This window comes from Dermochelys coriacea, chromosome 2 (assembly GCF_009764565.3).
Source record: "Dermochelys coriacea isolate rDerCor1 chromosome 2, rDerCor1.pri.v4, whole genome shotgun sequence".
Lineage (NCBI taxonomy): Eukaryota > Metazoa > Chordata > Testudines > Dermochelyidae > Dermochelys > Dermochelys coriacea.
Window position 1 is genome coordinate 136,009,920 of NC_050069.1, and position 23,538 is coordinate 136,033,457.

Below are 23,538 nucleotides of genomic sequence, written 5' to 3' on the forward strand. Positions count from 1 at the left end.
TTCTAGACACCAGTCAGACATGTTCTAAAATTTTCTTTTGCTTCATCTCTATTTTCTGGTTTAGTGATCACAAGGCTTCAGTTTATGCAGAATTTTGGCTGCTCCAAGTAATGAATGTGCCTGAAAAAAAAATCTGTGGAAGCAGTCTTGTTTTAACTTTTCTGTAATGGCTTCTTATATAATATCAAGTTAACCAGGAAAAAAAATATCATGTTCACCTTTTCAGGCCTTGCAGCTTTGTCTCAAGCTATTGGAGCTTCCAACTGCATCTTTTTCCACACAAGCATTTGAGATATTCAGACATGAATTTCCTTCTTATAACAGCCTGGCTCAAGCACATGGAGTATTAACTGAACAACAGGGTTTTTAAGGATGAGGAATCACAAGGGGCTGTTTGCTAATTAAAAGGAAATGTCATCCAAGACAAAGTCCAGGTTGTTAGAAGGAAGTATTTCTGTATGTGTGTCATTTGGAATAAAATAATAAATAGAAAAGGCTTTGTTAAAACGTCATTGGGGGTTTATGTAACAACTTCACAGAAACAAGAATATTCTGAGTAGAGGCTTTCTCCTTTCCCCTAACTTCCCTTTTGTAGCTAGCTAGTTATCCACTTGAGAGTTTAAGTAAAGCAAATTAGGATGCATTTTATGAGCCTGATTCTTCTTTTCACATCAACATCACTTGAAAGACTTCAAGGGAATTGCCTTTGATTTATATTGTTCTGAAATCAGAATCAGGGACTTGGAACTGGTGTAGGGAGATAATAAAACTTAGGTCTTTGACTTCTATTGTTAAATGTTTTGTGCTCATCCATCACGTATAATATGAACTGACATGCAGTCAGTCAGGGCAGAAACCTCTTATGGTTCGTTATGCCACTGAAGTAACTTGCTGAGTCATTCCCTTTTGCAGTCCAGTTAGGCAGAGACCCTAAGGGCTGGTCTACATTGAAAACTTTCATTGGCGTAGCTACATCTCTCAGGGAGGTGAAAAATCCACACCAGAGATCCATAACTGTGCTGATCTAACTCCTAGTGCTGTCTGCACTGGTCAATGGAAGAATTCTTCCGTCAACCTAGCTACCACATCTCAAAATTGGATTAACTATAGCAATGAGAGAACCCTTCCCATCACTCGGGTTACCAATTTTGGTTGGATCTATTCCTGGTGGTGTCATCACATGACAATCTTCAATTAAAGATTAATCTTTATTCCGGAGACTCCAGGACAATCCTGGTGGGTTGGCAACCCTACCCTTCACTGTAGCAAGTGTCTACACTTAAAACACTACAGCAGTGCTGGTGTAGCACTGTAATGTTTTAGGAGTAGACATTCCCTGAGTCTTCTCCAGAGAAAGCAGCTCCCTCCATCGTTTTTTGAGCTAGGCCCACTCATATCACTTCCTTTTGCTTTTCCCTTTTCTTCTCCAGGCCAAATTCTGGACACTATTGGAGAGGTTTCTCTCAGTCCATATCAGAAATGGGTCAACAACACAGACCTCTATAATACTAACTACAGTCATACATATTCCTTTTTAGCAGCTCATGTTACATGAGAGAAGCTAAAACTACACAAACTCCTTAATCTTCATGCAAGGACTAACTCTCATGACACTTATCAGGACAGTCAAGTCTATACCAGTTGAAAAATAAAAACATAATTGATGTATTTTTAGAAGAGACATTTATCAAGTCTGTGTTAAAGAAAAATGCACCCAGCCTTTATGCTGGCATCAGTTTGCTAATGAAACCTTTTACAAGAAATATAAGATGTGCCATATGGTAAGAAAACATCCATTTGTAAGTAAGTGCAAAACAAATAATCTTTCTTTATTACCTCTGACAAGTGTCAGGGTTTAGGAGCATTGACAAAAAAGTAATTGTGTGAAATTATATTACTCTGTACAGTTGTTGATTTCCTTCTAACAATGGATTCTGAAAAGGCAGTCTTGCAACTAAGGGCTATGATTTTCTTGCATTGCCTAGCAACATGTGCAAATATAGAATTGCAGATGCAAAACTAGTGACCTTTCTTTCATGCCTGCCTCTGAATGCTTAGTTATTTCTGTAACTACACAGTAAAAAAAAAAAAAAAAATACTCCAAGCATTGAATTCTTCATAATGGGTCCAAGGTTTTCAGGTAACAAAATGGTAAAGGCAGCCTGCTGGCTCCTAGAAAAGTTGAAATTGTTTCTATTATTACTATAATAACTGCAGCTATTTGTTGCTGATTTATAACCTCATTCGTACTGTGCTGTGGAACCAACAAGACAAATAAAATTGTTACTTTCCATTCAGTAAGGGTGGCTCATTGAGATGTGTTGTCCTCATAGATTCTAGTTTTAGTACACAGTTTAGTACCATACACACATCCACTGAAGCCAAGCCTGTGCCCTAAGTTCCCTCACTCCCCAACCATGCAAGGCAATGAAGAGAGGAGATGGCCGAACAACCCCTCAGTTCCTTCATCAATACAGAATCATCTAGAGGTAGGACTCAGGGTAAACGTGGTTTTGGCCACTACTGTAAAGAAACACATCTAAGGTCATAATCTTTCTTTTCTTTGAGCAATTGTCCACACACACTCCACTCTTAGTGACTAACAAGCAGTTGTCTAATTGCTTGTAGGTGGGTAATAGGAGTCCTATGTAAGCAATGACTACAAGACAGCCCTATCAAAATGGGCATTCAATCTGGAAGCCTCTACTAAGTGAGAGTCTCTTGTAAATGTGGTGATCAAATGCTGTGTAGGAGCTCTACAAATTTCAGAAAGGAATATTTTTCAAACAGGTAGAAGACGGTACCTGAGCTCTGATATTGCTAAGTGAATCTACCCTCACTAACAGGTATGGTAAGCGTCCCTGTTGTGGAGGGATGTAGAATGGCCAAAAGTTTGCACTCTCCTCTTCATCTGATATCTGGTTATAGTCTTTCTCTAGGACAGTGGTTTCCAAACTTTAACAACCTGTGAACTTCTTTCAATAAAATGTCAAGTCTTGCGAACCCCCTCTGAAAAATGAATATTTCCAGGGATTTTCTCCTTTACCTGAGAATAAATTATAAAAGCAGTGATCTTGGAAATATAAAATTTGTTTTTATGACATGCTTATTACACACTATTTATCATTACAGTGTTTTTATTACATTATAAAAATGGCACACTCTTCCAAGATCTCACTTTCGTAGCTTATATCACTTTGAATAAACCTGTTATAAGACAAGGCCCCTATGTTTCATCAAGGAGTATCAGATGTGAAACAGCATGAAGATACTTAAGAAGCCAACTCAAAGAGTTCCTCCTACACAAGCATTCAGGTCTTGAACAGTCCAAGCAAACAACGCAGATTACAACAAAGCTTAAATTTGTTTTAAAACAATACTAGCTGCCTAATGAATTTTAAAAACAGCAAAAAATATCCACCTCCCTTTCCATTTCTTATAAGGAGTCTTGAAGTTTAAATCTCCTCAGTGTGATAAATATGCTTGCTTTGATCTGCTTAGCTCTTGGAAGTCCAGGGGCTGCTGACCCCATGCTGCCCGGGGTCCCTCAGGACAGCTCTGTCCGCCATTAGGGAATTTTTTCCCCCGAGAACCCCCTGCAACATCTTGTGAACCCCAGTTTGGGAACCACTGCTCTAGGAGTTTTGCATTGACTTGTCTTGAAGGAAAAGTTTCAGTCTCACCTCCCTCACTCTCTACACATGTTTGGGAATACATCCTTGTACAGAGGGGGGAGTTGTGGGGGGGAGAATTTATACATAATTAAAAAGAACTAAACTACACTATAACTATACAAATTATATGAAGTACATTGTTAATACACAAGACTAAGTAAATTGCACAGTGTGCAGAATAAGTGGACAATGCAAGGTTTCTGTCTTGCTGCCATAGGCAGTAAAAACAAAGAGACCTTTGGGCCCACTCTGCCCTGTATGCTATTGGGTGGGGTACTGCAAAGGTACTTAGGGCAAAGACATGGCCCCAACTGAGGCTGGCCAAAAGAATCCATCTCTTGTGCGTGCAGACCAGGAATGAAATCAGTGTCGATCACCACTCAAAGAGCTTGGGCACTCAGCTATGCTAAAATGGTTTTTTGTTTGTATTGCCCTGTAATGTGCTAGGAGCACGTTCCCTAAAGAGCCTCTTAAATGACATCAGACTGCAAATCCCAAGTGCCTGTCCACCCTGTGCTCATTTCACATCTCATGCTTTGTACGAAATCGGTGTCAATGTTTCCTTGTTTTTTTAAAGAATCACCTCTCATTTTGTAATATACAATATGATTACTTACGCTCGTACAGAAAATTCCTAGTTGCTCAACAAAACACATAATGCTTTCTAAAGACTGTACCAATTTGCATTAGCAAGTAAAGAAAGCAGCGCAGGAGGGTATTGATGGACCCTTTCAAAAACTGTAGTTTCAAAAAGATGTGGCTGCATATTTTCTAAGGTAGAGTATTGGTTTATCAGCAGGTCAACCTTTACCATCACTGTTAGTATTGTGTCTGCTCTGAGAATAAGCCCCTATTTTAAAGAAGTGTTGGAAAGATTTGTTAATATTTGTACTAAGTTTTGAAAAAATTAAGAACTAGCTAAGTGCCAATTATTTCTTATTCTTAGTCTTCAGTTTCCATAGCTATTAATCTAGCAATTTTACAAAAAATAAATTAAAATTTAGAAGTGATTGCACTGCAATAGGGAGAAAGAATACAGAATTCATCTTGAGAACGAAGACCAGCTGTGTGTGTAAGAGGAGAAATGCCAGCATATATAAAGCTTATTTCCATATATTTGATTTCAAAATTTTCAAAAATAGGTTGTTTCTGCTTCATTTCAGACATTAGAAAGTGAACAGCCTTTTTCTTAGGCACCAGTCTGTGCAGAACAGAGCATACAAAAATGGCTATTTTAAAACCCTGTACAAATTTGACTTGAGTTTTGGATCAGTTCTTATTGTACTAAAGCTGATTTACCCATCCCCCAATGACATAGTAAATTGCAATCATTAAGAGATGAAGTATGGATGTGCCTGTTAGAAGGTACACTTCAGAAAGAAACATTGACAGGATGGGTGTGCTTTTGAGAGAAAATCCCCCTCCCCCATCCACAACTCAATCAAGCACGCTTATGCAGTTATCTTCATGGTTCTTTAACTTTTACCCAGACAAAAGAAGAATTCTATGTATTAGGAGGTAAAGTCTGTACAACAGTTTCTATGGGATCAATGCAAAAGGCTCCAATAGCCATGTTATGGAAGCCCTTATTATTCAGTTTTCATAACCTCTAAATATCTTGTTTGAATATAGCCCTGTCCGAGGTAAGAGGTTAGCTCCAGACCTGTCACTGGAGTGCTTAACTCCAGACCTGTCACTATCTTAGAACAGAACAACAAGTTATATTAAACATTATAGAAATACACCTTCCAGAAACATGGGTAGAATACAATCAAATGGCAGCACACCCTATATAACAGGTTGGTAAAAGCTTGGAGTATTAATATGCCAATCCTAGCCATAGGAATTCCATGTTTTATTTCCCAGATGCATCCAGCAACACCTCTGTTCAAGTAGAAACTGTAAGTACTGTACATGTCTTCAGCTGTTTGAGCATAGTGATAGAGTGGTAGTCCCTAAAATATATAGTGTCATTGTCTTTTTTTTAAGATAACTCACATATAAGGGGGGGCATCTGTTCCTTAAGAATGGGTTATAAAATAAAATATGATAAACAAAAGGACATTAAAATCAAATGTCCTCCTATAGATGATGCATAATAAGGTTGACAGGAATGACTTCATTTGATTTTGTTTACTCTTTTTCTTTAAAGTTAACCAGCCCAGAAACAGATACTATTCATTTATAAGCAAGGTCAGGTAAAGAGAGATTAAGCTGACCCATACCACATTTTCCTAACCACATAGTCTTCAACCTTCCCAGAGTTCTCTCTCTAGGAAGATCATTTCTATGACAACCACCACACAGGATTGTTGCATTTCAATTTGCACCACCAGTGAAGCAAAGACAAAAGGAAATACATGGTTTTCAAGACCTTGCAAAAAGGGGTGAACATTTAAAGGAATATATATTTTCATCAAGGAAAATGCTTTTCCTTTGTTCTTTGAAATCATCACATTAGTCAGTTCTTGAAATATCCCCCCTCCCCATACAATTTCTCTTTCTTCTTGTTTTGCTGCCTCTCCTCTTTCTCTTTGGTATTTTCTTATATCTTAGTATCAGTTTAAAAAACTTTCTAAAATAAATTCAATAGCAAAAAAAAGTATGAACATGATCAACACTGACGAAAGATTACAGATGGGTCAATTTGTCAGAAAAAACAGAATAAACTTCATCATGAGGCAAAAGGTCAGAAAGGTACACAGAATAATCATTTAGGAACTATGGCGGCCACATTGGTAAATTTAACTATAGAGGCTGATACATTTCCAATTTTTAAGTTGCACCTGAAATGTATCATTTTTGCTAAACAAGGCATTATCAAACTCCTGATGTTTCAATATTGCTGTCACTTTTGGCTAAAAGTTGCTTTTCTGTTTCTTAAATCATGCTCACCGAAGACCTTCCTTCCTGTTGGCCTGTAAAAAACTACATATATTCCCCTTGGCCCCTATAGTCATGACAAACATGCAATTTAAGGCATAACTTGGTCCACTCTACCTGTTTTCTCTGAGCAGCCAGTCCTAGGACCAACATAACTTGGTGGATGATAAAGTAATCTCAAGGGAATTGAAAGTGCTCAGCACCCCACAAAATAAATTTTTTTATATTTAAGATATGAATAGTGAAGAATATAAAAAAGTCAGGGAGGTATGAAGACAAATCATGATTTCCAAATTTTTGCAATTTACAACATTTTGACCAGCTTTAATGAGAAGACATTAAATCTTTTAGGATATTGTGTACAAATGTGTGGGAGCATATTTTTCCTCCTTTGTGCTTGGGTCTTATTCAATTAATATTACAAGTTTATTAACTAAGTATCAGCCCAATTCTGCAAGTGCCGAGCTGCAAAGACTTAAAAATGCTTATCAGGATCTAAACCCTGGTTTTGAAAAGTTACTTATTTTAAGCATCTATATACCCCATAACCATGCAGTTGACTGTCAAGCAGCAACTAATCTCACTCACAGAATCACCTTGTCAATGAGTCACAGACTTAGGTCAACTAAGAAAACTATTTTATGTAATATCAGTCAGTGTCATCGTATACAAGAGTGCAAACATTTTTTTAAAAATTGTGCTTGGACTTATTTATAAACTGAAAAATGTATAAAACACCTCATATTGTTAAACGTTTGATAAAATAGAACTTTCCAATTGTCCTTTAACTGATGTAAAATTCAATAAATAGTTGCAGTAAAGTTCAGTACAATTAATACAAATGAAGTGCAATAGAGAGGGACAAAAAGAAACACAATTCTCTCACCATCTTGAAATTTTAGTGAATTCCAGACCAATGCATGTATTTAATTGTTTTATCCTATGTTGTTTCATACACAAGAACTTCAATTATACCAATTTATTATAGCACCTGCACAAGGTTTTAAATGGAAATTCCAAGTAAATCTGAAAAGACTACAATTGCTGCACAAAGCTTTGTGAACATAGCCATGTACCTTCCCCTTGCCAGTTATCTTTCCTGGAACATTGCCGAGATGGAGAGAGAAAAGAAGGGATGTGTCAAATACCCACATCAGCCAGTAATTCTTTACCATTTTTAAATGGAGGGAACATTTTCACAAAATATAAATTCATTTGGGAAATATTGACATTAAGAACAAATTTTAATGGCAGCTATAACTCTTCTTCAACAGTGGTATTTATCACTGAGAAGAGAGGCCTTTTCAATATATGTCAGACAGCCTCATATCCATTCTTGCCTCATTAAACATGGATATGAGAGAAAACCATGAAGCACATTTCTCTGAAGAATCAATTTCTTTTGATAAATTAACTAAATGGTAATAATAATATTGGCAAACACCAACCTGCCCCTCAAAAGTCAAATGCCTGTACTTCAGGGTTAAATAGATAAAAAGTTTGGGTCATTAATGAACAAATTTTTGTATTTGTTTATTTTATGTCAAGAATGAAATTTCATAGCATGTGCTATGAGCTGCCTGCTCATACTCCAAGATGCAGTACATTTAAACTATACCTGTTCATGTTCCCCCATGACAAGCTCCAGGAATTTGAGATGAGAGAAATATTGTGCTTGAATCTCCAGTGTATTTAGTATCAGTCTGGGTTTGTTTGATCTGCACATGCCAGCCCTGGTTCTCTTGAATTTTGTATACATTTGAGAACTTCACAGTATAAAGGTTTTGGTTAAACAATTGTGTTCTTTCTTGGCATCCATATGCATTTAAAAAGCTATGGACCAGGATTTTTAGAAGTGACTAATGATCCCATATGCCTCCATTTTTGGGGTGCCCAACTTGAGACACACTTAAAAGGGCTTGATATTCAGAAAGTGCTGGGCACTACTCTCTGAAAATCAGGTTCCTTTAAGTGTCCATCCTTTGTATATCTATTTTTGATGGCTAATGGATTGTAACTTTCAGACAGAAAGTTGGCCATACAAGTGTAAACTGGGAACACAGCCAGCCCAGTGGTTGTCTGAACTCAAGGTTAATAAAAAGAAAAAAAAATGATCAATATGGAATTTTGGAAAATTCCAATCCATGCTACTAGTGATTTTGAGTGCCCAATTTGAAATGCCTTAAAGGCCACTGATTTTCAAAGAGTGCTGAGCACCTGCTCTCTAAAACCTTTTAAGGTTCTTCTTAAAAAAAAAATACACTCATCCACATATATTCAAGATTAACTGAAGTCTGGGATGAACACCGTGGTCAACAACTTTGCTCTTCTGGCACAATGGAATGTTCTACCACAAAGGTGAAGTTTGTGCTGAAGACAGAACTTTATTGGGGGCTGACCCTAGGCCTGTGTGGAACAAACTCCCAGAGGAATGAAGGACCATCACAAACCTCACCACCTTTCTCTTGAAGTGCAATTATAAAAAAATCCAAAATACCCCAATCCACTACACACACTTCTTCCCTTGGTGAGAGGATGAGAAAAAATAAATACCTGTCAGATGTTAGTTATATTGCTTAATGCACTACAGGAATGTATGCAGATACTATGGTGATGAGTATACAAGATCCTACAGAGAATACAATTAAAGTATCGGATACCATACCAACAATTTGTGGATGTCATTTTTGAAAAGCATGACCCTCAGCCAAAGAAAAGCTCAAAAAGACAACTGAAGCAGACAGGGCTTTGGAGCGGAGCCTGGAGCTGGAACGCGGAGCAGCTCCGGAGCAGTGGAGCTGCAGGTTTTTGCCTGGAGTTGGAGCAGAGCCGGAGCACAGCTCCAAAGCCCTGGAAGCAGAGAAAGGCTTCAATATCACCAGATCTCTGTCTTCCCAACCATGGATCCCACTCCCACATCCCCAAACCTCTAATCTGAAGTACTGTCCTCTAGTTCAGACCATGGTAAGAGGCCAATATTAGACAAACAGGAGACAATGCACTGTGAGCTCCTTAGGTACCTACACCACTTGTGGGCAGATTTCCGTATTGTGACACTAGCAGACCAGGTAACATCACATGCCAAGGCCCACTGGCCTCACTGAACACTGAAATGCATAGCTGGAAACTAGTCTGGCTCACCTGTGTGTTAGTATTATTGAAATATGTATTAGAATTCTAAGAATGTGTTTAAACTTTAAGAGATACTTATAGGATGCTGAATTTATTAATCCTACTTATAATATCTGTATCCCATATTATAAGGTAATGTTTAAACGTTTGCTCTTTAACTATAAAAATGTTTGCCAAGACTCTAAATCCCACCTAGTCAGGGGAGAAACCAAGTGTGAAATGCTAGTTTATCACAAGAAGTTATCTCCTTCCCAATAAAAGAATGTCTACAGACATCAGACAAGCCACTTTGGAAAAAAGACTCGGTTGATTGCTTTCCCCACACTCCTGAAGAGGGTACGGGGGAAGCCCGCACAAACCCCTGTCTCATCACAACTTGAATACCGGGGGAAGGGAAAAAAAAGATGCCTGTCAAGGAGAAACTGAGATTCCCCGTGATGCTTGAACTCTGAAGGGGTGACGATTTCTAAGCATAAGCAAGGGATCTCCAGCTGTTTGGTTGAGTTCACCCTAAAGGCATATATAGTTTGTTGTAAGGGGACTCTGCCGGAGCTTGTCCTTCTGCAGGGTGGTGGGGCACCACACTGCCTCGCTATACCCTCTCTGCTGGGTTGGGGAATACCCAGTCTATGGCCCAGACCTTCAGGCAGGGCCCCGCAAGCAGTACAATATAAGCCCAGGCCCTGAGTCAGGGCAGGTAGCAAACAAATAGTCTCAGGTTCAGGCCTCAGACAGGGACTGAGCAAATAGTTCAATATAAGCCCAGACCCTGGCTTTGGGCAACCAGGGAGAGGGGAAGACTGCCACCCACAAGGTGGGTGGCAGGGGGGACACAGGCCCACCCACTCCACTGAGTCCCAGCCCGAGGCCCTAGCAGCAGCAGAAAACCCGCTGCTGTGTCACTGGGGATCCTGGCCACAACATACTGACATTAGCTCTGGCAGTGCTGCAGCCAGACTAGGGTCAGCTGCCCCCAGGCTACTTCCCCAGACTCCCCCTTGTAGGGTTCTTGGGTCAGGGTGGTGTCCTCAGAGGGTTCCAGAACCATGGGTTCCTCCGGGTAGCTGGCAACGGCTAGGCTTGGCAGCACCTCTGGGTAGGTGGCAACGGGTAAGCTTGGCGGCTCCTCCGTGCACTGGTCAGTATTAGGCATTGGCCGGTCCGGCCAGTCCTCAGGTCAGCCGCAGATTGCCGGGGTCTCCCAAGCCAGAGCCAGGCCACAGGCCTCTGGCCTCTCCAGCAGCGGTGGCCCAAGTGAGCTCTGAGGTTGGGCTTTTATACTTTCTATCCTGCGCCTTGACCTCTGGGGGGTGGGCACAGGATCCACTGGCGCCGCCCACTTTGATGTCTGGAGACGTTCTTCCCTCTGCGGGGTGGTGGGGCACCACACCGCCTCACTACATTTGCTTATTATAGACGTTTCTATTAACTTTTAGAAACTAATACTGCAACTTATTTATGTATGCTAGTGCTTTTAACCTTGTAAATAACTCGCATTTCTTTTTCTTAATTAATTCTTAGTTAGTTTAGTATAGGATTGGCTACAAGTGTTGTCTTTGGTGTGAGATGTAAGGTGAAAATTGACCAGGAGTAAACTGACCTTTGGGACTAGGAGTAATCTTAATATTTTGTGATCTTTGGTGTAAAGTGACCATCTATCACAGTGAAGCTTGCCTGGGTGGCAAGATAAAGCAAAATGCCCAAGGGGGCTGTTTGTGACTCCATGTTAAGGCTCTATAGTATCTGAAGAGCTTAGACTTGTTACTTGGTTGGTGAAATCTAAGCATAGAACTCACAACTAGTTTGGGGTTTTGGCCTGAGGTCAGTATTCTTGCTCATGAGCCACTCCAGACAGTGTCACACTTATATTTAACAAAAGCCTAAGAGCTAAAAGAAAATGAGCATTTATCCCTCCTCCTGCTCCCAACCCCAGTAGTCTGTCCCTACAACCCACTATGTTTTCTTCAGCTCTTCCCTACCAGAAACCTGAGGCGATTCCCACCTCTCACTGACATATTCTCCCTGTCTCTACCCAAATTAGCGACTGATAGATGGGCACTTGAGAACTTCATAACATGCTACAAATGAAGAGCCCCTCTGCATACCTTCTCTACAACTGCTGATCCTGTGCAGTGTTGTGGATTCTCTGTTGGGCATCTTCAGTATCCCCCTGCTAATGGATTAATTTTATGTAGTAAAAAAAGCAGATCAGATTCTTTGCAAGACTGTCTTTGGGACAGGGGCCATCTTTTTATTATGGATTTGTAAAGTGATTAAGACAATGGAGGTCTGGTCCCTGACTGGGAACTTTAGGTACTACATCAATACAAATAATAGTATTACCAATATTGATTTTATCTGACATTGAAAGAAAGAAAAGATAGTCATTTAAACTAGACTAGGTTTAGGACAAGTTTGTATAGTTTTTTTTTAAAGCGCTGTAATAAAAACTGAAATTAGAACCTTTACTATATGGCTAAAATATATACTCTGTGTGTGTGTGTGTGTGTGTGTGTGTGTGTGTGTGTGTGAGAGAGAGAGACATCAATCAAAGGTAAAGGTGTTTATGGACATTGATGTATGGAGTAACTAAAATTTTAGGTTAAATAACTCAATCAAAAATCTACTACTTTTTTAATTAAGAGGCAGATGTTGCCTAAACTAATTTAAAGCTTTTACAGTGTTAAATACTGTACTTGATTTATATTAGTCTTTATTGATAAAGCATCCTGTACATCATCTACTTTATGAAGTTACCTTTGTTTCCTGCTGCAACATCTAAAAATTATCATTTTATGCTGTAAATGAGATTTGAGAGAACACTTACTATATTCAATTTGTAAAGCTGAGTGAATGAATCACGATGGAAGAATTTATTCACCTCTATTCACAGTCAGATTGTGATTCTCAAAATAATTCATTCAAAATTAACTTAAGTTGCAGATAACTTTCATTCATTTTTAGCTTGTTTGATCTATGTTGCTTTCCTGTAATTGGTCACATAAGGTAGTGGTTCTCAACCGGGGTCCAAGGCCTCCTGGGGGGCAGCAAGCAGATTTCAGTGGGTCCCCAAGCAGAGCCAGTTAGACTCACTTAGGCCCAGGGCAGAAAGCCAAAACCTCACTGTATGGGGCTCAAGCTTGGGGCACTGAGCCCTGCCACCAGGGGCTGAAGCCAAAGCCTGAGCAATGTAGCTTCGGTGGAGTCCCTATGGGGTGGAGTCCCAGGCAAATGCCCTGATTTCTACCCCCTATTGCCGCCCCTGGCTTTTATGTGCAGAAAACCAGTTGTTGTGGCACAGGTTCGGCTGTGGAGTTTTTATAGCATGTTGGGGGCCCTCAGAAAGAAAAAGGTTGAGAACCCCTGACATAAGGCATACAATATTGTTTCTTTACTGCCATGGGATGTCTGTAACTCTTGTAGTTAAGTCTCTGGTCTAAATCGTTACAGAAAGGGATTTTAATGTTCGGGGAATAATAGAGCATGCAATCTTTAAATTCGCTTTTATTTGTGCTAATAATAAATCAAACCACAAGTTTGCGGAAAGCAAACAAAAAGGGGACACCAAACAAAGACAAAATGACTCTGACATTGCATAAGATTTATTCAGAAAAGGTATTCAAAATACCATCTATGTATTGGGCATTCTAGCATAATTAATTACTTTTAATATTAAATGTCAAGATCTTAGTGGTGCCTGTTAGATTCAAGGGATCAGGTCTCATAGAATCAAACTGACGTAAGGCTTGAAAAAAAAGAAAACAAATAAAAGCCTTTTTTTATGTCTATTCAATGCAGCCACACAGGCTTTACTCAGGCAAAATTCCCACTGACTTTCAGTGATCAGGCTTATTTCCTCATTTTCTCAGGTTGGCAACCAGACCTAATACCAAATTGTTCTTTAGGTTTTGTTGTGATGCATAGTACTAGAGAGTTTGAGGGCAACTGGTTAAGCCATTTTATTCATTCATTTTCAAGTTAAGGATGTTTAAAAATGGCACTTCCTTTAAATTTTAATGTCATGTTTTGGTCGTTTTGCTAGAATATAGCTTGATTGTAAAGCTTTACATTCAACTAAACAGTTAAAATCCAAGGCCCAGGCTAAATAAAAAGAAAAAAAAGTAAAAGACTTATTACAGGTATAAACCTTATTTCTTAAAGCAGAGCATACTCTACATGGTACAAGCATTTTATAAAGCCTTCCTGCCCCTGTGGGTGGATTATATTCTGTGAAGAGAAACGGCATATGCAGAGCAAAGCAAGAAAGGAAGGTCTGGAAACCTGGGGAGGTGCAAAGCTGTGTAAGGCAAGAGAGACATAGAAAGCCAGTGACCCTGAGATTCTTAGTGCTGTGACATCTGGAGAGAGCCATGAGGCTTGCAAATGTCATGAGCCTTGCAAAGTAATCTGAGCAAAGGGGACACCGATATTAAACTAGTTCCAAAACCTCACATTGTAGAGAGAAATAGTGGGACTCTATGGAGCCTCTGAACTCTTAATACAAAAAGAGTCTGAGATTTGATGGCACATTAAGCTCCATATTGCAGAAGTGGGGGAGCCAAACAGCTATATTTGCCTTGTATTTTATTTTTAAATAAGGAAACAAAAACAAAAGTTATTTCATGGGTTTATGGAAAATAGATACTGTCAAAGTACTTGATATCGTTTTTTGATGATATTACTGTCTTGGCTGACAAAGGTCATAATGCTAACATAATATAGTTAGACTTCTGTACGGCCCTTGACTTGCTACCACAGAACATTTTGATTTAAAAGAGTAGAAAGATACTACATTAACATGGCCCACATTAAATGGATTTTAAGAATAGCTAATTGATAGATCTCAAAGTGTAAAATGCTGTTTCCAGTGGGATCCCACAGAGATTGTTTCTTGGCCCTCCAGTATTTATTATCTTTACCCAGGACCTAACAACAACAAAAATACCATAAAATAATCACAGTTTGCAGATCACAGAAAAATGGGTGAGTGGTAAATAATGAAGCAGGTCACTGATTCAGAGTGATCCAGGTCGCTTGGTGTCAAGGTTCCTTCCCCACTCTGAACTCTAGGGTACAGATGTGGGAACCTGCATGAAAAACCCCCTAAGCTTATTTTTACCAGCTTAGGTTAAAACTTCCCCAAGGTACAAACTATTTTACCTTTTGTCCCTGGACTTTATTGCTGCCACCACCAAGCGTCTAACAAATATGACAGGAAAAGAACCCACTTGGAAACGTCTTTCCCCCCCAAAATCTCCCCAAACCCTACACCCCCTTTCCTGGGGAAGACTTGATAAAAATCCTCACCAATTTGCATAGGTGAACTCAGACCCAAACCCTTGGATCTTAAGAACAATGAAAAAGCAATCAGGTTCTTAAAAGAAGAATTTTAATTAAAGAAAAAGTAAAAGAATCTCCTCTGTAAAATCAGGATGGTAAATACCTTACAGGGTAATCAGATTCAAAACATAGAGAATCCGTCTAGGTAAAACCTTAAGTTACAAAAAGACACAAAAACGGGAGTATACATTCCATTCAGCACAGCTTATTTTATCAGCCATTTATACAAAACAGAATCTAACGCATATCTAACTAGATTACTTACTGACTTTTTACAGGAGTTCTGACCTGCATTCCTGCTCTGGTCCCGGCAAAAGCAACACATAGACAGAGAGAACTCTTTGTCCCCCTCCCCCTTCCCCGCAGCTTTGAAAGTATCTTGTGTCCTCATTGGTCATTGTGGTCAGGTGCCAGCAAGGTTGTCTTAGCTTCTTAACTCTTTACAGGTGAAAGGGTTTTTCCTCTGGCCAGGAGGGATTTAAAGATGTTTAACATTCCCTTTATATTTTTATGACACTTTGTAAATGGGGTGCAAGCCATATTTAGTTTTAATATGGCTAAATGTAAGTATATATATCTAGGAACAAATAATGTAGGCCACCCTTCCAGAATGGGGGACTATATCCTGGGAAGTGTAACTCTGAAAAAGATCTAGAGGTCATGGTGGATAATCAACTGAGTGTTGCTGTGGCCAAAAGAGCTAATGTGATCCTGGGATGCATAAAACAAGGGAATTTTGAGTTGGATTGGTACAACCGCTGCTGGAATACTGGGTCCAGTTCTGGTGTCCACAATTTAAGAAAAATGTTGATAAATTGGAGAGGATTCAGAGCCACGAGAATGATTAAAAGTATCAGAAAACATGCCTTATAGCAGGGGTCTCAAACACGCAGCCTGCGGGCCACATTATTTTCTGTGGCCCGCCAGCTCCCCGCAGCCCCCCAGCATTTACCTAGAGCAGCTCTGGCCCGGCACACACCGGGGGCAGGGCAGGCTCCCCGCCGCCGATCCTGCCCCCGCACCGCTCCAGGAAGCGGCTGGGACTTGGGGAGGGGCACAGGGGTCTGTGTGTTGCCCTGGCCACGCCTCCAGGTACCTCCCCTGAAGCTCCCATTGGCCATGGTTTCCCAAGTTCTATGGCCTGCTTTAAAAAGGAGGTCAGAGTAGATGATCACAGTGGTCCCCTCTGGCCTTGAAATATATGAATCTCTGTAAAGGAGTGGTGGGGGGGAGACAGTATATATGTTCACAGAGTGTGTCAAACCCTGGGTCCCCAGGAAAAGGGACGAACATTGAGGATGCAGTGAAAGTGAGCGTTGCACCCACAGCAGCACTTCTCGCAGCTGCCACGATGTGCAATACAGCACTGGAAGAAGGGGCTATGGGAAGCCTGACCTCTCCGGCAGAGAGCTATCAGTGGAAACTGCAAGAAGCAGGCAGTTGGCCCTGAGGGAAAGGGAAGGCTGAGGAGCGTCAGGCATCTTGACAAGATATCATGGTGAGCAAACTGAAAGCAAATACAGCTAAAGTGTTTGTGGAAGGAAGACATTCTGGCAACAGGCGAAAGCATTGGTAATTAGAAAAGGAATGGGGAAAAATGTTCTCTCAACTTGTCATGGGGTGGGCAAGGTTCTAAAGCGGGGGACAAGAGGGGAGATGGGGTATGTAATAAGATGGCTTTCCCCATGGGCTGGAGAGCCTGAGGCTAAGCCAACCCTGAATGAGCCCCACCTGAAAGGAATCAGGTGATTCCTTTAAAAAGATTTAAAAAGAGCAGGAAATTACAGTGAAGGGAGACACTTCAGGAAGCTGTGGCAGAGACTGCAGAGAGGGTGAGGAAAGCTCTCCAGCAGGGAAACCTGGGAGAAGGAAGATAAACCTTGTGTTATGTGAGCTAACAACACCAAAACATTCATGTGTTTTATTTACAGTTTGATACTAATAAATCCCAAGAAGTGGTTATTTTTTGACCAAGAAAAAGCCTGAAGTAAAGTTTATTTGAACAGTCCAAGAGGGGACACTGAGGCAGGATGCCAGCAGCATGACCATAGGGCAGAAGGGAATGCATAGCAGGCAACCGGCACAGTTACAGCAACCAAATCTGAAGTCACAACAAAGTGCAACAGAGCTAACGTTTTGAAATTGTCAATGTTTTCACACTTCCATTGTAAAACTAAGGCTTTGATCCTACAATTGATACTCTGCAGGAAGACAAGGGCCCCAAAATGGAGTCATACTGAAGTTAATGGTGCTTCCTCTGAGCTCCGCAGTTCACCTATGTGCTATCAGTTGCAGGATCAGGGCCTGAACTTCTATTTAGCATGATTCAGCACAAAAAGATAGAGCTGTGGTGTTATGTTAGACAGCATCTTAGTAGCATTCACAAATAAACTCAGCCAAAAATGTCCTCATCAGTATTTCCTTTTAAAAAAAAAAAAAGCTTTCCATAAAAGACAAGGAAAAACAAATCATGTGCCAATAGGACAGGTTGCATATGGTTTAGTACAGCATTTCTCAAATGCAGCCACCGTGGCCGCATGTGGCCACGAGGGACTTTTCTTGTGGCCATAGCCTCCTGGGCAGTGATAGGGGGAGGGCAAAGCAGTGGCCCCCTCCAACAGGGCTGCCAGCAGTAATTGGGCCCTGCCCACCTCTGGAGACACAAAAACTTGAGGAACAGACAGCCAGTGAGTTCCTCACCTTGCCAGGGCTGATGGGTCAGGCTTCAGCCCTTGGGTGGCAGGCTCCAGCCACGGGGCTTCAGGCTCCATTCCCCAGCTGTACGGTGGTGGGCTCTGGCCCCAAGGTCACCCCCCATCCCATGCTGCTGGCCCCTGCTGCTTCCATATCCACCTCCCCATCCAGGGCTTGCCGGGGCTGAGTAAGTTTGCAGTGAAAAGTGATATTTGTATGTTTGTTAATACTGCTCTTCACAGCAGACTTACTAAATAGCACATCTTGGAAAAAAAAGCAACCAAAAGAAAGCAAAAGACAAGAACGTACAAAGCACCTTATTTGTGTTTCCATTCGGTTTAAGTCCAATAAAGAATAGAGACAACCGTACATTATTTTTATTATTGAGTCTGGAAAAAAATCTTACGTAAATAAATTACAATGATTTGGACATGGATATGTGCATATTTATTTGTTTTTCCTAAAGTTAATTAAGTATTTCAGGAAAAATTGTCAGAGTGGCTGCCAGCAAGAAATGGTGGCCGCACTCTGAGGCCACCAAAAAAATTGTTGTGAGAACCCCTGGTTTAGTAGCTTTCTGAAGCTTTCCCTTGTAAGGGATATTAGAAATGAAAATTATGTACTCACAGTATACTGCAGACACAGATATGGCATCTTCAGACATTAAAAGTCAGTTTGATAGTGCATAAAAAGAGAGGTGAAGCCAGAAATAGCTCCAAACACCCAGAATTTTTCAAGACAAGCATACACCAATTCAGATAAATTACTTATTGGACATTGCAAGACTAAAATCACTTTGAGACACAAGGTGGGGAGGTAATATCTTCTACTAGACCAACTTCTGTTGGTGAGATACCACAGAAGTTGGTCCAGTCAAAGATATTACCTTACCCACCTTTCTCTCTGATATCCTGGGACTGAAAAGGCTATCAGAACATCACATTGGTCTATCATGAGGCTCTTTATACAGATGGAACAACACTTATCACAAACCCCTAATTTAAGCTGCTTTTAACTTGTTTTATTCATGTAATAAATACTTGAACTAAAATGCTTAATACTTGTGCTCAGTCAATAGAGAAAATTGTTTAAAGAAAATCACATCTGTTTGTTAGTGTTAATTTATCCATATTAAAGTTTTTCAAACTTTTTTGCACTTAGATAACTCGACAATGGCTTGTGTTTTTAAGTTTCCGTAATTGCCATGTACTTCATTAATAGATTAACACAAAGATTGTGTTAAGATGGTACTATTTAAGAGCAATGGGATGAAATTAAGAATGGGGCCGTGTAGATAGAATATACTTCCAGACAGCATGTTGTACTGTAGCAACAAAGGACATGCAATCTTAGTAATCAATACGCTTTATCATATATCATTTATTCCCCCATCCCATTTGGGGATCATTATCATGAGATAAGATTCATATATTGTGGTGTTTTCTGTTCTTACTACAATTACTGTAATCTTTTCAACATTCCATCATGTCTGTTTCTCACAGGTAGTCAAGGCCATGAAAGGGGAGAACAATAATGCACTGATAGCCCAATTAAATACAGAACACTGAAAAGGTCAACACAGCAAGTGCAGTATAAAACAGTCTTTCAATTTCAGGATAATTTTCAGCTAGTGATCCTCGGATGCTGTGCAGCTAGACATAGCCAGTGTTGTCATTAGAAGAAAGTGTAATATCATACTGGTATCTCATTCTTTTAAATTACTGTAATTTAATTTCCATTATTCTCTGGTAACTCAATATCAGTACAACAAAACTTTATGTAATTTTTATTAGAGCTCAAAACAATTTAGCTTATTTTGATCATTTGTCATGTTACATACTGTATTTTCCTTTCTTTAAACAATCATTGGTATTTGGCTTGTAATGAATTCAGTCTCTGCAATATCTCAAGAATAATATCAGATGTGTCAATTATTTTCAGTTTCCAGTGAGCAAGTTAGCAGCACATAACTTCAAAGTTATTTTACTTGCTTGTTTCCATGATAAAAGCCCACACGGAATTAAAAAAGAAAATACAAAACCAGAGCACTCTCATATTGTAGCCAAAAGCTAATAAATTTTGTAAAACTCTTGATGTGGAATTGCAAGTTTCAGCTGATGTGGTTTAAAGCTTGGCCAGTCATAAATATAAAAAAACAAATGATGAACATATATCAAAACTGGAAAATAAACTTGCAACCATCACAGAATTAGGGTGATGTTAGTTAGTGCTCCAAGTTTCACCATTTGTTTTAATATGTTAGATTATCTAGAGCTGGTGGAAAATTTTCATTCAAATAGGGACACTACTGTAGTCTGAACCACTCACAGAGTCTGATGGTATAATAGGATTATACTAGCAGCATTATACAGTCATTTCACTTTCATTCTAATCCTCAATTACTGGTAACTCCTACTTTTTCCCCCAAAGAGCACATTTGTTTGGTGCTTCTATAACTGGGAACATAGTCTGGATTTTTTTTAAATATGTAGTTCAGTATGTACCTTACCTTCACAAACTCCAAACAACCCTGACCACTCTACAGGTGTTGAGAAACCAACTCTCTCCACCCATCCCAAATCACACCATTTTAAACATACCATCTAAAGGGGCTCAGTAGGTCTGGAACCCTGTGCCATCAATTTCTAAGTTCAGATGGGGCAGGCTATATCTTTGTTAGATACAAGAGAGAAGCTTTCCCCTGCCTGATGCCCACCAAAGCCGGGTACAATGTCACACTTCTTCTCATGAGCACAGGGCCTAGGGTGACCAGATTTAAGGGGGAAAATATCAGGACACATGGGGGAACCAAAAAAAAACAAAAAAAAAAACGCACCAGAGTTGCTGAAGCAAAAAAAAAAAGTGGCCAAAGCCGCAATATCAGGAAAAATGGCATCCCAACTGTACATCAGTCGGGACGTGGGACAAAAACCTAAAAATCGGGACAGTCCTGATTTTATCAGGATGTCTGGTCATCCTAACAGGGCCTGTCAACTGCTAGTGCCTTGTTTCATACTATTGTGTAGGGAAAAGGCAGATCCATCCTTTAATTACCCTCTGTACTAGCCAGTGGAACTGAATGACCAAAAGGGGAAGTGTATCTGGAAGTGTACACTGCATCCAGCTAAGGAGTGGTACAGCAGGCCTGCTTCCCATATGCACCAGGTCAGGTCCCACTGTGGTCAGTGTAAAGGGTGCCATCATGATCATTTAGTCTGACCTTCTGCACATCTCAGGCCACAGAAACTCATCTACCACCTTCTGTAGTAGACCCATAGCCTCTAGCTGAGCAAGTCCTCAACTCTTGTATTAAAGACTTCAAGTCATAGAGAATTCACAATTTAATCTAGTTGAATCCAGCAAGTGAGTTGTGGCCCACACTGCAGAGAAAGATAAAATATCTCAAAGGTCTCTGCCAATCTGATCTGGGGGGAAATTCCTTCCCAACACAAAATGTGGTGGTCAGTTAGGCCCTGAGCATGTAGGCAAGATCCTCCAGCCAGACACCTGGGAAAGAATTCTCTGAAGTATCTCAGAGCCCGCACCCAACCCCCCATGTCCTATCTCCAGCCATTGGAGCTATTTGCCAATAGCAGTTGTGGCAATTTCATCATACCATCCCCTCCATAAAAACTTATCAAGCTCAGTCTTGAAGTCAGTTAGGTTTTTTGCGCCCCCACTACTCTTCTTGGAAGGCTGTTCCAGAATTTCAATGCTCTAATAGCTAGAAACCTTCATTTAATTTCAAGCCTAAACTTGTTGATGGATAGTTTATATCCCTTTTTTTTTTCTTGTGCTAACATTGGTGTTTAAGTTAAATAATTCCTCTCCCTCCCTGGTGTTTATCGCTCTAATGTATTTAGAAAGAGTAATCATATCCCCTCATCCTTCATTTTGTTATGCTAAATAAAGCAAGCTCTTTGAGTTTCCTCTCATAAGGCAGGTTTTCCATTCCTCTGATCATCCTATTAGCCCTTCTCTGCATCTGTTCCAGCTTGAATTCATCTTTCTTCAACATGGGAGACCAGAACTGCACACAGTATTCCAGATGGGGTCTCACCAGTGCCTTGTCTAATGGTGCTAACACTTCTCTATCTCTACTAGAAATACTTCATCTGATGCAACCTAGGATTGCATTAGCTTTTTTTCACTGCCACATCACATTAGCAACTTCTAGTCATCCTGTGATCGACCAATACATCCAGGTCTTTCTCCTCCATCACTTCCAACTGGTATTTCCCCAGCCTACAGTAAAAATTCTTGTCATTAGTCCCTAAGTGCCGGACCTTGCACTTTGCACTATTAAATTTCATCCATACTGGAGTCCTCCTCCGTATTAGCAATACCTTCCAACGTTGTGTCATCTGCAAATTTTATTAGTACATTCCCATTTTTTGTGCCAAGATCATTAAAGAAAACATTAAATTAGATTGCTCCCAAGACCAGTCCTTGAGGAACTACACTAGTATCCTTCCTGCAGCTTGATAGTTCACCTTTCAGCATAACCCACTGTGGTCTCTTTAATCAATTCCTTATCCACTTTTTGATTTTCATATTATTCCCCATATTCTCCAGTTTAATAAATGTTTTCCCATGTGGAACTGTATCAAATGCTGTACTGAAATCCAGGTAGATAAGATTGACTACATTTCCCTTGTCTCAAAGAAAGAGATCAGGTTGGTCTGGCGTGATCTACCTTTTGTAAAACCAAGGGGTATTTTATCATAAGGACATAGAGGTAAATGGTAATTAAATGCTTTCTCTTTCAAAATTAATTCTAAGACCTTGCATATAATTGAGGTCAAACCAATGGGCCTCTAACTTCCTGGACCACTTTTTTCCCTTTCTTAAATATAGTTACTATATTTGCCATTCTCCAGTCATAAGGTATGACCCCCAAGTTTATAGATTCATTAAAAATTCTTGCTATTGGGCTTGCAATTTCATGTGCCAATTCTTTTACTAATCTTGGATGAAGATTATCTGGGGGCCCCAGTTTGGTCCCATTAAGCTGTTTGGCTTCCACCTCATATGTGGTCATTTCTACTTCCTTTTCATTGTTCCGATTAGCCACTCTGCCACTGCCCTCAAGCTTCTTATTACTCTTACTAAAAACTGAAGCAAAGTATTTGTTTCGGTGTTGGGTCATACCTATATTATCTTTAATCTCCACCCCATCCTTCTCTTTTTTCCTTGTTTTCTTTTTATTTATATGTTTAAAAAATCTTTTACTAATGGTTTTAATTTCCTCTGCAGGGTCTAATGTTACTTGGCTTTTAGCAGTTCTCACTCCCCCACCTCTACTTTCTTACCTCCAAGAGGTAGCTTTCCTTGCAGATCCATCCCTTGTAGGTTTTCTGCTTTCTCTTAATAACCTGTTTGAGATGCTTGCTCACCCAGTATGGTCTGCAACCTTTCCCCACAAATTTTTCCCCTTCCTTTGATGCAGGCTTCAGAAAGTTTTACCTGTGCTTAACTTCAATTTCAAGTGTTTAAAGGACAGCAAGCAGTCATACAGAATAAGATGGCCCTCTTTTGCTCCAATATAAATATCACACACTTAACACATAAGAGTATTGTGTTCTTTGGAAATATAGGAAACATTCTAACCACAGTAAGAGGGGTAGCCGTGTCAGGCTGTATCCACAAAAACAATGAGGAGTCCAGTAGCACCTCAAAGACTAACAGATTTATTTGGGCATAAGCTGTCGTGAGTAAAAATCCCACTTCTTCAGATGCATGGAGTGAAAATTACAGTTACAGGCATAAATATACTGGCACATGAAGAGGGAGTTACCTTCTCCAAGTGGAAAAC

The 23,538-nt window shown here is 40.0% G+C and overlaps 1 long non-coding RNA gene across 1 annotated transcript; it reads left to right on the forward strand.

Annotated features, from left to right (window-relative positions):
* The first annotated feature begins 1,037 nt into the window (after nucleotides 1-1,037).
* On the forward strand, nucleotides 1,038-23,484 carry LOC122458805. The gene is made up of 3 exons (XR_006279081.1): nucleotides 1,038-1,049; nucleotides 13,113-13,123; nucleotides 23,343-23,484. It is a non-coding gene; the product is annotated as an uncharacterized LOC122458805 (long non-coding RNA).
* Nucleotides 23,485-23,538: the final 54 nt, after the last annotated feature.